Source organism: Nothoprocta perdicaria, unplaced genomic scaffold, assembly GCF_003342845.1.
Source record: "Nothoprocta perdicaria isolate Ctin4 unplaced genomic scaffold, notPer1 scaffold_366, whole genome shotgun sequence".
In the NCBI taxonomy this organism is placed as follows: Eukaryota; Metazoa; Chordata; class Aves; order Tinamiformes; family Tinamidae; genus Nothoprocta; species Nothoprocta perdicaria.
In genome coordinates, this window is record NW_020455606.1 from 323,836 (window position 1) to 335,625 (window position 11,790).

Below are 11,790 nucleotides of genomic sequence, written 5' to 3' on the forward strand. Positions count from 1 at the left end.
AGTCATTTGGTRCATTGTCAGGGTCCTGCATTCATTCCTCCCCAGGCAAAACATTAGTGACATTTTTGTGACGTGTTTTCTTTATGAATGGGCAATTATACTAGATTCTGTCTTAATTTCTCTTGAACCTGTTCCAGAGTTGACCACATGATATAGCTATTCATTTGATAAGCTACACAAATCACTGCTGTAATCTCCTTCCAGGCTGCAATTTGGTTTAGGATAAATGAGGGCAGTAGAATGATAAGACTGAAAGCCAAGACAATTAAGTTGTTTGAAAGAAAGTCTGCAATGGTTCGCTGCTGCCAAAGGTGTTACTACGAACTGCCCCTAAAGCTGCAAGATTCTCTRTATTTTAGTCACTCTTACAAGCAAGAGATAATGTTTAGTACTCAGAGAATTAAATAAACAATTATGTGTTTTAAAACAGACTATTAGAAGATCATTCTTGTTATGTTAATATCTTCTACATAGCCATGCAATACTATATGTTAATCCCAGTGACTTTCACCTCTGAATTTGCCGTGGTACAGATATCATTCCAATTCCTCTGTGATTAGAGAAGTTCCGTTCTTCCAGTCTCCACTGGAAATCCACTGTTTGTTTCTTCTGCATTCGGAAGCTTGTGTTTTCGAAATTAACAGTGCAATGGAACAGGCAGATACAAGGGATTCCCACTGCCCCCTTTAAATATAACTGAATGTTGATTTTGAAAAAAAAAAAAAGCAAATTGCAAAATATCAATTACTTTATTTAGATGCAAGATTTTGCTTAAAGAGTATCTCATATGATTAGCTATGTGAGAGTATTACAAATAGTCTTCAAGATATTGGGTGCTGGTATTTGCACAATATACTATACTATACTGTCTTACTGCTTTTTGCTTTCACTTTGGCGAAACAAAACCAGTCAAACCACAGTTGCATATTTCAAAATTATTGTTTGGTAGATAATTTGAGTTGTACCTAGAGAGGGAGAGAGAAATATCTGTGCCCCACTATAAATCTCATGACTGAGAGGATTCTCTGGCAGAATGAACTGGACAAAYAATGGCTACAAAGGCAAAGATACGATCTTAGATGTTTTGCACTATCTACTTCTCTGATGTGCTTGCCCTTCTCTTCATCTCTCTCAAAGCCAGGACCCTCCCTTCTACTGAAATATTTTTCAAAATTGGCATACACTGATACTACCAATAAAATGTATTTCCTATTAGTAAGGCAAATTAGCATGTTCCGGAGGTATAGTTTTGGCAGAATTACTCCCTAATATTGAACGCCTTTTAGACTTTCTCAGAGAGCAGAACTGGCCAGAATATACATTCTTCCCAGTAATACTCTTGATAATGTGATGCGCAAAGTCTAATCTCATCTGTGTGTTTGGAATGTGAACCATAATCATCGCTGTCGTATCTGAGCTCAGCAGTGTGTTGAGTGTCTTTGTGTGTGCCTTGCAATCTAGCCCTAGGAAACAAATAGCAGAAACTGTTTTGAAATTTTTTTGCTGTTCTTCCTTCGTTCCAAAGATAGCAGATTCGAAAGTGTTTTTGTTGAGATGATCCCCAAAGTTGGGGAAGTTCAAAAGCCTTATATTTAGTAACTTAAATTATGGCCCTCTGAGCTTGTTTTCATGTTAAAAATGGCTGAAAAATGTATGTTTCTGCCTATTTAAAAGATACATTCATAGTATTTTCTCCCCAAGACTTCCTAGTAGTTTTAAAAGTTTGCTGCTTCTGCACAATATGAAGAGAGACTGCTAACAGAAAAATATTTCATGTAAATTCATGGGAAAGGAGAGCATAGGCAATATTAAAGATCTGACACAAAGGATAAAACTGATTCTGAAAAAACAGAGCTAAATTTGCTCACTAGTTGTGAAAGGTATTCTTAAAATTTTTAAATGATCTATCTTTTCTTTGTCTGATAGTAAGTTACTTTGACTTTTTAAGGTCATTTGTTCATTTGGGCAAGATTTCATGTAAATCACTTCTCCAGGGTAGATAGCTGAGCAAAAATCTAGGGCCATTTAAATTATTTTAAATTATTTATATTGCTATTTGTTGTCAGGTGGCTTATTATTTCCTTATTTATAATCAAGAAATCTATCTCACAGAAGTAATTCATAAAACCATAAGTAGCTAAGATACTCCTCCATTTTTACCTCATAGAATCATCCCCCACATAACTTCTTGAAATACAATTTGGCAGCTCATGATCTAAAAGTGCAGCTAAGAGTTTGCCATTATACCATGGCAAAGAAATCAGTGCAGGCATTTTGAGACATAACCATAGTAGCTGAAGGGAATGTGACAGTGCAGCTAAAAAGTTTAGTGGTATGGTTTAAATTTGTACTGTCTACACCACTGGCTGCCAACTTTTTAGAAACAACAACTAACCATCAATCATCAGTATTTCCTTGACCTTTCAACACATTTTTAACTAAAATGGTTTAGAAGTGAAAATGCCCATGAACTATCTACAAAACACTGCATGTCTTTGAAAATCAGCAGGGTATTTGAACTGTCTAAATGACCTGGCAAACTAAAGCCTATGGATTTTATAGGCATTAGTGCATTGATTACACATCCATGCTTCCCATACCACATAAAGTTCTGATTACATTATTTTGAAAAGGAAGCAGATACCAGAGTTTCAGTACTGGACAGTGAGAACGAAAATGTCTCAGAATGTTGGAAAAAGGAAATTCCTAGAAGAAGAAAAATTAAAAAGAATCTAGAGTCCTAAAAAAAAAAAAACCAAGAAAAAAAACCTCACCCAAGAGCAAGAGGTGACATTACAAATATGTTTTCAGAACAAGAATTGAAATAGAAAATCATCATCTGATCTAAAAGAGAAATGATTGTTTTTCAAGTCAAGTATATATATATCAGCAGATGAGAATGGATTGGGAGTCAATCATAATTGCCTTCAGAAGATGCTTATGAGGCAGATAACTTTCACACAGAAAACATATTTCTCTGGTAATTCCACATAGAGGAGGAGCCAAATGAAGTAAGTACATTCAGTCAGCATTTCTTTCTTAGTAAACTTGTTGACTCCAAAGGACAAATTATGGAAAAATGCCGTGGGTTCACAGGGGATGTTCAGGTGGAAAAACACTTTGTGATCTTTCCTCAGGGTCTGGATGAAGGTCACCCAGACAATTTACAGCAGTGCTAGAGAAGTGCCCTATGATCTTAAAGACTTAAAATCAGAAGATGGGTAAAGACATGGGCCCTAATTCTGTTATTTTTGTTTGTTTGTTTTTCTGCTGTATTAATGGGAACTCAAGTAGTTTCAGCTAATCATACCGAATATTTGTGAAAAATCCACTCTCAGTTCCCCAATGAGAGTTTCAGCTAGAGACTCCAGAGGTCTCTTTCTTAAGAAGTGGGATTCTAACATTGTATTTTCTGAAGAAAGATGGACTTGAAGCTGCAGCAATTTCACTCAGAAATCTCGAGGAGAAGGTGAGAAGCTATTTCTTCCTGATAATAAAATGGGAGATTACATATATTTCAAGAGACATCATTTAAAAGTACTATAAAGCAGAACAGATCACAAGAGACTACTGTGTGTAGAGGAAGCTAGAAAGGATCTTTGAAGGCGTAGGAGTCAGCAGTGGTAAGATATTTGAGCTAGCTATAGATTAGCTTTTTGGGTATTGATAGCAACATTAGTTAGTTTAAACTGAATTCTGTGCTGCTGTGGCACTCCTCCCCAATGGAAGGGAAGAATAATTTCTCTTGGCATGCTGGCTATGCTCCTAGTTTGTGCAGCCTAGCATGTGGCTGACCTTCATTGCTTCAAGGGCACTCTGGTACCAGGAATCCTAGGTCCTTTTCTGCAGAGATGCTCCCTAGCCTAAAATGATTCACAGGGATTTTTCATCCAAGGACACAGAACTAGTTGTTCTTATTTGTCGAACTCCATGAAGTTCCTATTGACGCATTTCTTCAGCTTATCAAAGCCCCTCTGAACAGCAGCCCTGACCCCCAGCAGAGCTTGGTGTCATTTACAAACTTAGTGAAGATGTCTTCTGWACTTTGAGTCTATTTGTAGGAAAAACTTTAAAAATGACAGTGAACTCTCTGCAATCCATGGAGCACAGAAGAGTATCAAAGATACGATTCCACTTCCACAGTAGCTCTTGTTATGTTTCATGTGTAAGTACACTAACTAGTATATCTCTTATGACGACTGTTAGGAATAACATGAAACATGCATATGTATTCATTATTCGGTAGTTGGGTGTTACATTAAGTCTTGAGTTTTTATTTAGTCATACTCAATGTACAGTGACTACACCTGGCATAAGGATTAGAACGAAATCAAAGGAGAAACTAGGCTCTTAGTGAGTCACCTCCTAATGCCACTTTGTGGTCTCCAATTTGTGCTGCTTCCTTACTTTGTGACCTTTGGTTTACTTTGTCTACACTTCTCTCAGCATCAACAAGAGCATTTTTTTTGCTCACTCAACAAAAAAGCATGCCATTTTAGACTATCAAAATAACAAAAGAAAGAAAATCTTGGTTGATATGTAGCTTAAAGAAGTTTGAAATTTCTATTTAATTGCTTGGCCCATGCCCACTCATAATATGAGGCTTCGGAGCATGCCTGGAAAGTATTATGAATCATACCTCAATACAGGAATGTAATTTTTATTTCAAATTCCATTCTTAAAAGCCCTCAGAAAGGCAGTACACTTCCTCTAATAATGTGTTTTCTAAAACTCTGCCGAATTCGGAATTATGTAAGCAAAAGACCTTCACTTCCTTCTTTAGGAATCTAGCTAGTTCTCTTTGAAAACATAGGCTTCAGGAGACTCTCTGTAATGGAAGAACCTCAAAAGTTCCTTCAAAAAAAAAAAAAAAAAAAAAAARAACACCCTGAAGCAACTGCATAAAACTTTGTCTTAGTCCAAGTAATGCCTGGAATATATGGCAGTACCTGAAGATTTGCTTAAATTAAAAAACATAGAACTTTTGCTCTAGAGGAGGCAGACACAACAGTGTCTAATTTTAATGATTCAAGTGTTCTTAATTATGTGTTTGTAATGCTAAATTGTTTCAGATAAAGAGGTACACTCAACTAAACCACTAATAGAAATAGAGATCTTGGAGCTCTTTGGATGAAAAAGTAGCTCAGGGTCATATTTAATTGACTATTGAAGTCTATCTAGATAGCATGAATATGAGAAAAATCTCAGTATATTGCGAAAAATACAAAGGAATTCTAATGGAATGAAACTCTCTAATACTTTTTAAAATGACAAAATAAATATTGTGATATACATAAATATGTATAATGATATTGTGATATGTATAAATAAATTGTACTATACAGAATCAGTATCTGAAGAGTCCAGAAAAGTTCTTGCTGATGATGTTCACTCATATATCTGTTTCTTTAAAAGTTTAAATGTTATTCAATTGGGTGACCAACAGAATTTGAAGAAAAATAAAAATTCAAAGAAAAAAAAATCTTAACTATTAATTTACTATTGCAGCAGAAACAAAATAGTAATAAATAGTAATACTAAACTACTAAATAGTAATAAGTAAACAGAGAAGTTTGCAAATAAATGCTAATAAAATATTTTCACAAACATCTTAAATGGAAAATATCAGTTCTATCTTTCTGCAAGTTTGTTTGTCGTTCTTTTACTGTGCTGTCAAAATACCGTATAATGTTTCATTCAGTGCTTTCTTCTTGAGTCAGTTCTATTTTGCATACACTATTCCAGTTTCTAAAATAAATTTTTTCATGAAGTGTATAATAGTCCTTTTCCCAGAAGGATGGGACAGAGCTGAGACTTTCTTAAGGGCTTTTGTGACATATCGCCACAGAACGAACAGACTTACTCACCCAGTAACACAGTAATTTGAACCTTCCTCAGGATGAGTAACCAAAGTTGAGGAACAAATAAAATCTTCCTTTATCTAGACGAAAGGCACTTAACAGAGAGCCTTCTTGGAGAATGATTGGCCTGAGAGAAACAATTCTAGCCTCTTTGCTTTTATTTGGAGAGGATCTTTAAGTCTGTCTGCTTGGAATCAGGCTGTGTCACCTGATCAAAAGCCTTTCACTAGCTAATACAATAAATACGGGCTCCTTTGTCATTTTTCTCTACCAGGCAAATTCCTTAAGGAGTCTTTCAGATTCCTTAAATCAATGTTAGTGTTTTCTACTGAATATTTCTTTTACATTCACAAAAGCAAAAAGTTCACATATGCAGAGATACTTGTTTGCTTGAGGGAGTGCTGGGATGATCAGAATATTATTATTTCTTTTTTAAGTAATCAATCAGATCTAGCCTCTTCCTGTAATCTCGTACGTGTAATGGCATCTTTAGGAGCTGGAGAGGCTTGGGAGCAAGCAGATATGTTCAAATCATTCTTGACATGCCATGGAAAACAGGTGAGCTTGGTAAGGAGAAAGATCTTAAGCAACTATGGGGAGCTCTGAAGTTTGAAGAGAAATATTCAATCCAGCTCTGGAGGATGGGAGGACTTGAGGATAAGTTTGTGCAGGTGGAAACCCCAAATGAGGCTTGGTAGGGCCTTTAAATCCTGTCTGTGTACTCAGGAACATGATGGGGGAGGATAAAGACTGAAATTTTGGCTGAGAGCTGGGCCTGTTCAGTCTGAAGAAGAGAAGGCTGAGGGGGGATCTGATTAGTGTATATAAATACCTCAAGGGAGGCAGTGAGAAGGATGGAGCTGGCCTCTTCTAAGTGGTGGCCATTGATAGGACTAGAGGAAACAGCCACAAACTGAAGCACCAAAAGTTCTACAAGAAGTTCCACAGGAACTTAATGAAAAATTTCTTAACAGTGAGGGTGAGAGAGTCCTGRAACAGGTTGCCAAGAGAGGTTGTGTAATCTCCTTCTCTGGAGATCTTCAAAATCTGCTTGGATGCAATCCTGTGCCACATGSTCTAGGTGACCCTGAGTGTACAGGGCAGTTGGACTAGATGATCTCTAAAGGTCCCTTCCAACCTTAAGGATTCTATGATTCTATGATGTTCTGAATCTATTGGATCTCACAGATCATAGAATTCTGTGACATGTTTTGTGATCTTTGTTGTACAATTGAATGTTCATTAGTTAGCAGTCTCCCTGACCAAAAATTTAACAGGGCCCAAATTTAATAAAAAACAAAGCTAAACTGTCATAATCAATACTTACCTTCAAAATTCTCACTGTTCTCTCATTTACTAGAAGATATTTTTTTGAATTCTGTAATAATGATTTACATAACAGATGAAGTCTAAACTGTGGATTCCAAGTACTGGATGACATAGTCTATTGTGGCCAAAATAACTCAGACACATTTCAAGTTTGGTTCCTTGATATTTGTGCTGACGTGATAACATAATTACTGCAACATGGGCTACAAGTTAAAAACTCAAATTGAAAGTAGGAAGGTGTTATTTCTCAGAGGTTGCAGAATCTTTCAAGTCCTATGCAAGGTACAGAATCAGGAGTCAGCGTTCCAAATCCTAGTCTTAATTCAGCTTGGAGGATATRAACACCAAGCAGCTTTACACTAGTCTCATCATTTCCTAAATGCAAAAATGTTGCTGGCTATAGAATTACTCTAATCCACTTGTGGATGAATGAGAAGCAATGAGCAAAGGGTCTCTCTTATCTTCTTACAACTTTGATTCCTACTCTCTTAATTCTTCTACTGGTTAACAGTTCAGGTGATATTTCAAGTCCTCTGGATCCAGTATACTTCCTCTTCGATGTTAAGATCCACTCTTGGGTCCCTTTGTGCAAGATTAGGAAATCTGCTTCATGTTCACTCAGCAGGTATAAGCTGTTGCTTTCATTGAGCATGTGAGTCCCAGAGACACTATACTAAGGAATAAGGTTCAGTGTTTGGTCTCCATTCCAAATTGCCAACAGTAAGCTTCCCAGCTCACCAACAGAAACTTTTCCAACTTAAGCCAATAACCCAAAGCACAACAGTAAGAAAACATCCAGACCATTGGTCTGAGCTACCTCGATAATTCTACTTACTCATTCACTCAAGGCTACTTATGGGTTAGCACTGGTCCTAACTAGAGAAAATTCCTCAATTTAATACTAGAAGAACCTCTATAGCTACATTTAACAGATGGTTTCAGTTCTTGCTGACATCTCCTTTGTCTTTTCCTGGAAATGCTACCATTATACCTGTGCCAAAGTCTGCTGCATAGTCTTATATGGGCAGTCTTATAAAGTCTTGGGATCTTCTTTCTGGTGTGCCAAAACTTAATAAAACAGCTGGTAGAAGTGCTCTCTCATCCAGTTCCTCAGGACCTTTGAAATGCATGTTTCAAATGAATTTGTGCCTCTGCTGGCACTCGGTACCACAAGTAGACCTTGACCTTGCTTTCTGCTACCTCAAACCAAGAATTGCAGAGACATTTCACTTTAAATCTCTTCTTAACCAGGCTGTAAAACATACAGAATTAGTTAAAATGGTTCAGCATAATATTGAACTAAAACAAAGCTTACCTCCAAGCTTCTTTGGTCTTTCAGGTCATAAGTCTGATTCCCAGAATTACACATCAGAGTTAGTTATGCAATATATAGGAGATCCTTGTTGACCCCAATGCTCTGCTACAGTTATAATGCACTGTTAAGCCACTTCTGCCTCTGTGTTATCTGTGATTTTCTAGTGACTAAATCATTCTATTTTACGTAGTAGATGACGTCTTGTGAAGATAAGAATTTCTCAAAACTGGTGAACATAATGTTATTTGTATGCTTCTCTGGGAATGGCTAGTTGTTTTCCTGTGTTACTTTATATGTTTTTCTTTATATAGATATATATCATATATATCATATATCTTTTCATAGATGTACATCAGTACGATGTGAAACTTTACATAATTTGTATACACTCATCCTTACCCTTGTTTTGCACTGCTACACAAATATGATGCTGTAACTTGACTGGTTGGAAATATCATGGTCCAGTAAGATTCCCTAATGTATCTGTAACATGCCATGCTACAAATATTACATGCCAGTCATTGGCTACTCCCCACTACATTCTCAGATGGAAGATTATCCATGTATACCTGGAGAAATCACACTAATGCTTGCTGAAGGCATGTGGCCTAGCAACAAGAGAATCATAAGCTGACCTTGTGAGATCTCAGCATCCACTTCTGTTTTCTATTTGTTCTCAGAAACTCAGATTTTCATTTATTTATTTATTTATTTATTTATTTTTGCTTTCCTAGCACTCTGTTTATTCTTATTCTTTTCTCTGATGTCACTCTTTCAGGAAAAAAATTGAGTTGGGCAGACAGGAACCTTATGAGGTTCAACAAGGACAAGAGCAGGGTCCCTCATCTCGGGAGGAATAACTGCAGGCACCAGGATAGATTAGGGGTTGACCTGCTGGAGAGCAGTTCTGTGGAGAGGGTTATGGGAGTCCTGGTTGACACCAAGTTAACCATGAACCTGTTATGTGCCTTTGTGTCCAAGGAGGCCAATGGGATCCTGGCCTGCATCAGGAGGAGTGTTGCCAGCAGGTCAAGGGAGGGGATCCTGCCCCTCTCCTCAGCTCTGGTGAAGCCACACCTGGAGTATTGGGAGCAGTTCTGAGCTCCCCAGAACATGAGAGATGTGGAGCTTCTCGAGAGGGTCCAGTGGAGGGCAACCAAGATGATTAAGGGAGTGGAGCATCTCTCTTATGGGGAAAGTCTGAGTTGGGCCTGTTTTCCCTGGAGAAGAGAAGGTTGAGAGGAGATCTGATTAATATGTATAAATACCTGAAGAGTCAATGTAGGGAGGAAGGGGACAGCCTCTTCTCATTGGTGGCCAGTGATAGGACAAGGGGCAATGAGTTCAAGTAGGAACACAGGAGGTTCCATCTCCAGGTGAGGAGGAACTTCTTTACTGTGAGGGTGCCAGAGCGCTGGAACAGGCTGCCTGTGGAGGTTGTGAAGTCTCCTTCTCTGGAGGTCATCAAAACCTGCCTGGATGCCACTGTGCCATGTGCTCTAAGTGTCCCTCCTGGAGCAGTGGGGTTGGACTACGTGATCTCTAGAGGTCCCTTCCAACCTCAACCATTCAGTGATTCTGTGATTCTGTGATTCTGTTTGCATCTATACAAGAAAAGATTTAGAATGTATTGAAAAGCTATAGAATGTGGTTGTTTGGAATAGGAATTACTTGAACTAAGGATGTGAAAATAAAAAGTGGTTGCTAAAGGTGTTGAGATGTACTGTCTGTTGGAGATTCCAAAGTGTCCAAACAAACAGGCTGCCCAGGGAGGTTGTGGAGTCTCCTTCTCTGGAGATCTTCAAGATTCTCCTGAATGCAACCCTGTGCCAAATGTTCTAGGTTTTGCTGTTTAAGCAGGAGTGGTTGGACTGCATGATCTGTAGAGGTCCCTTCCAACCTCAACCATTCTGTGWTTCAGTAAATTGCACTGCAACTGGGAACATACAGAGAAACTGTTGAAAGACTGATAGAAGACTGTTTGTAGGTTTGTAGGCTGCATTTCCACTCATGCTCTAAAGATGGTAGCCTAAGCTTGAGTGTACACATCTGTGCCTGTGTGCTTTGCTTTTTCATTTATGCTTTTGCTGTGCTGGACTAATAGAATTTCTCTTGTCTAAAGTGGTGATTTTTTAAAGAGGAAACTTATAAGAGTTCCTTATAAGGAAACTTTCTTATAAGAAAAAAGGTATTTGTGACTTGCAGAGAAAAAAAATGCTTTTATTTTTAAGGTTTGAATGTATATATTCAGGAAAAAAAAAAAAAAAAAAGTATGGAACAAGAAACAGATTCAGTGTAAGAAAAAGAACTTCTGAAATAACCTGGAAGGTTTTGGCTTTGATGCTGTTCTTCAGACAGGCAAATTTCTGAGCTGAAATTTGTCCAAGCAAAAGGAATGACATGAGACTTTTGTCTGATACACACAGTTTGGGTCCTTGCTAATTAAAGGTTATACAGTATGTTGAAGATCTGTCAGATATCTAACTATAACATGCTAGCTTAAATATCTACCAGCTGCTTAACGTAGATTTGGGGACAAAATTGGAAGACAAGTGTAGGGGTGGATTTAAAGTCACCATAAACAATAAATAGGTTTACTTCACTTTCTCCTCAGAAGCCACTTGGTATAAATCTTGATGATTCCGTTCATTACTCACCTTTCTACCCTAAATAGAAATCCAGAAAATCTGTTCAGGAGATATAAATGAGGAACTTTCACCACATATAGCTTCCAACAGTCTTCTTCGCTTTTGCAGTGTCTTTCATTGTCTCCACTTCCTGGCAACCATGTTTCACGTTGTTGTGGATTTTGTGAAAGTCCAGACTTGATTCTTGAAGGTAACTTTGAAACACCACCTGGCTTTTGCAGTTTTCACCAGATAAACACATTGGATTCAATCCTACATACCTTGCCCACTCAAAATTTCCAGGAAGATTAACAGGAGTTTTGTGAGAACATGGAATGCAAGGGTCAGGACCATTCAGAAGGAAAGGAATCTATGCCACGTACTGTGAAAATCATGTCTGTTTCTGCATTAGCATTGAAATTACTTTTATAACAGCCCAGGTAATAATCATTTTGATTTATACTCGAAAGAAAGAATGAATAGAAGAACTGAGCAGGACAGAAAAGAAAATATTGACAACATAATATTTTTTCCTGTAACTTTTTTTTCTGTAATTTTTGTATATATATATTTTTTTCCTTTTCAGGTATTGATAGAAAGAGCTAACTGGATCTTCTAGCTCACTAAAAGGCAGTTCATTCATATTTAGGCTATTCAA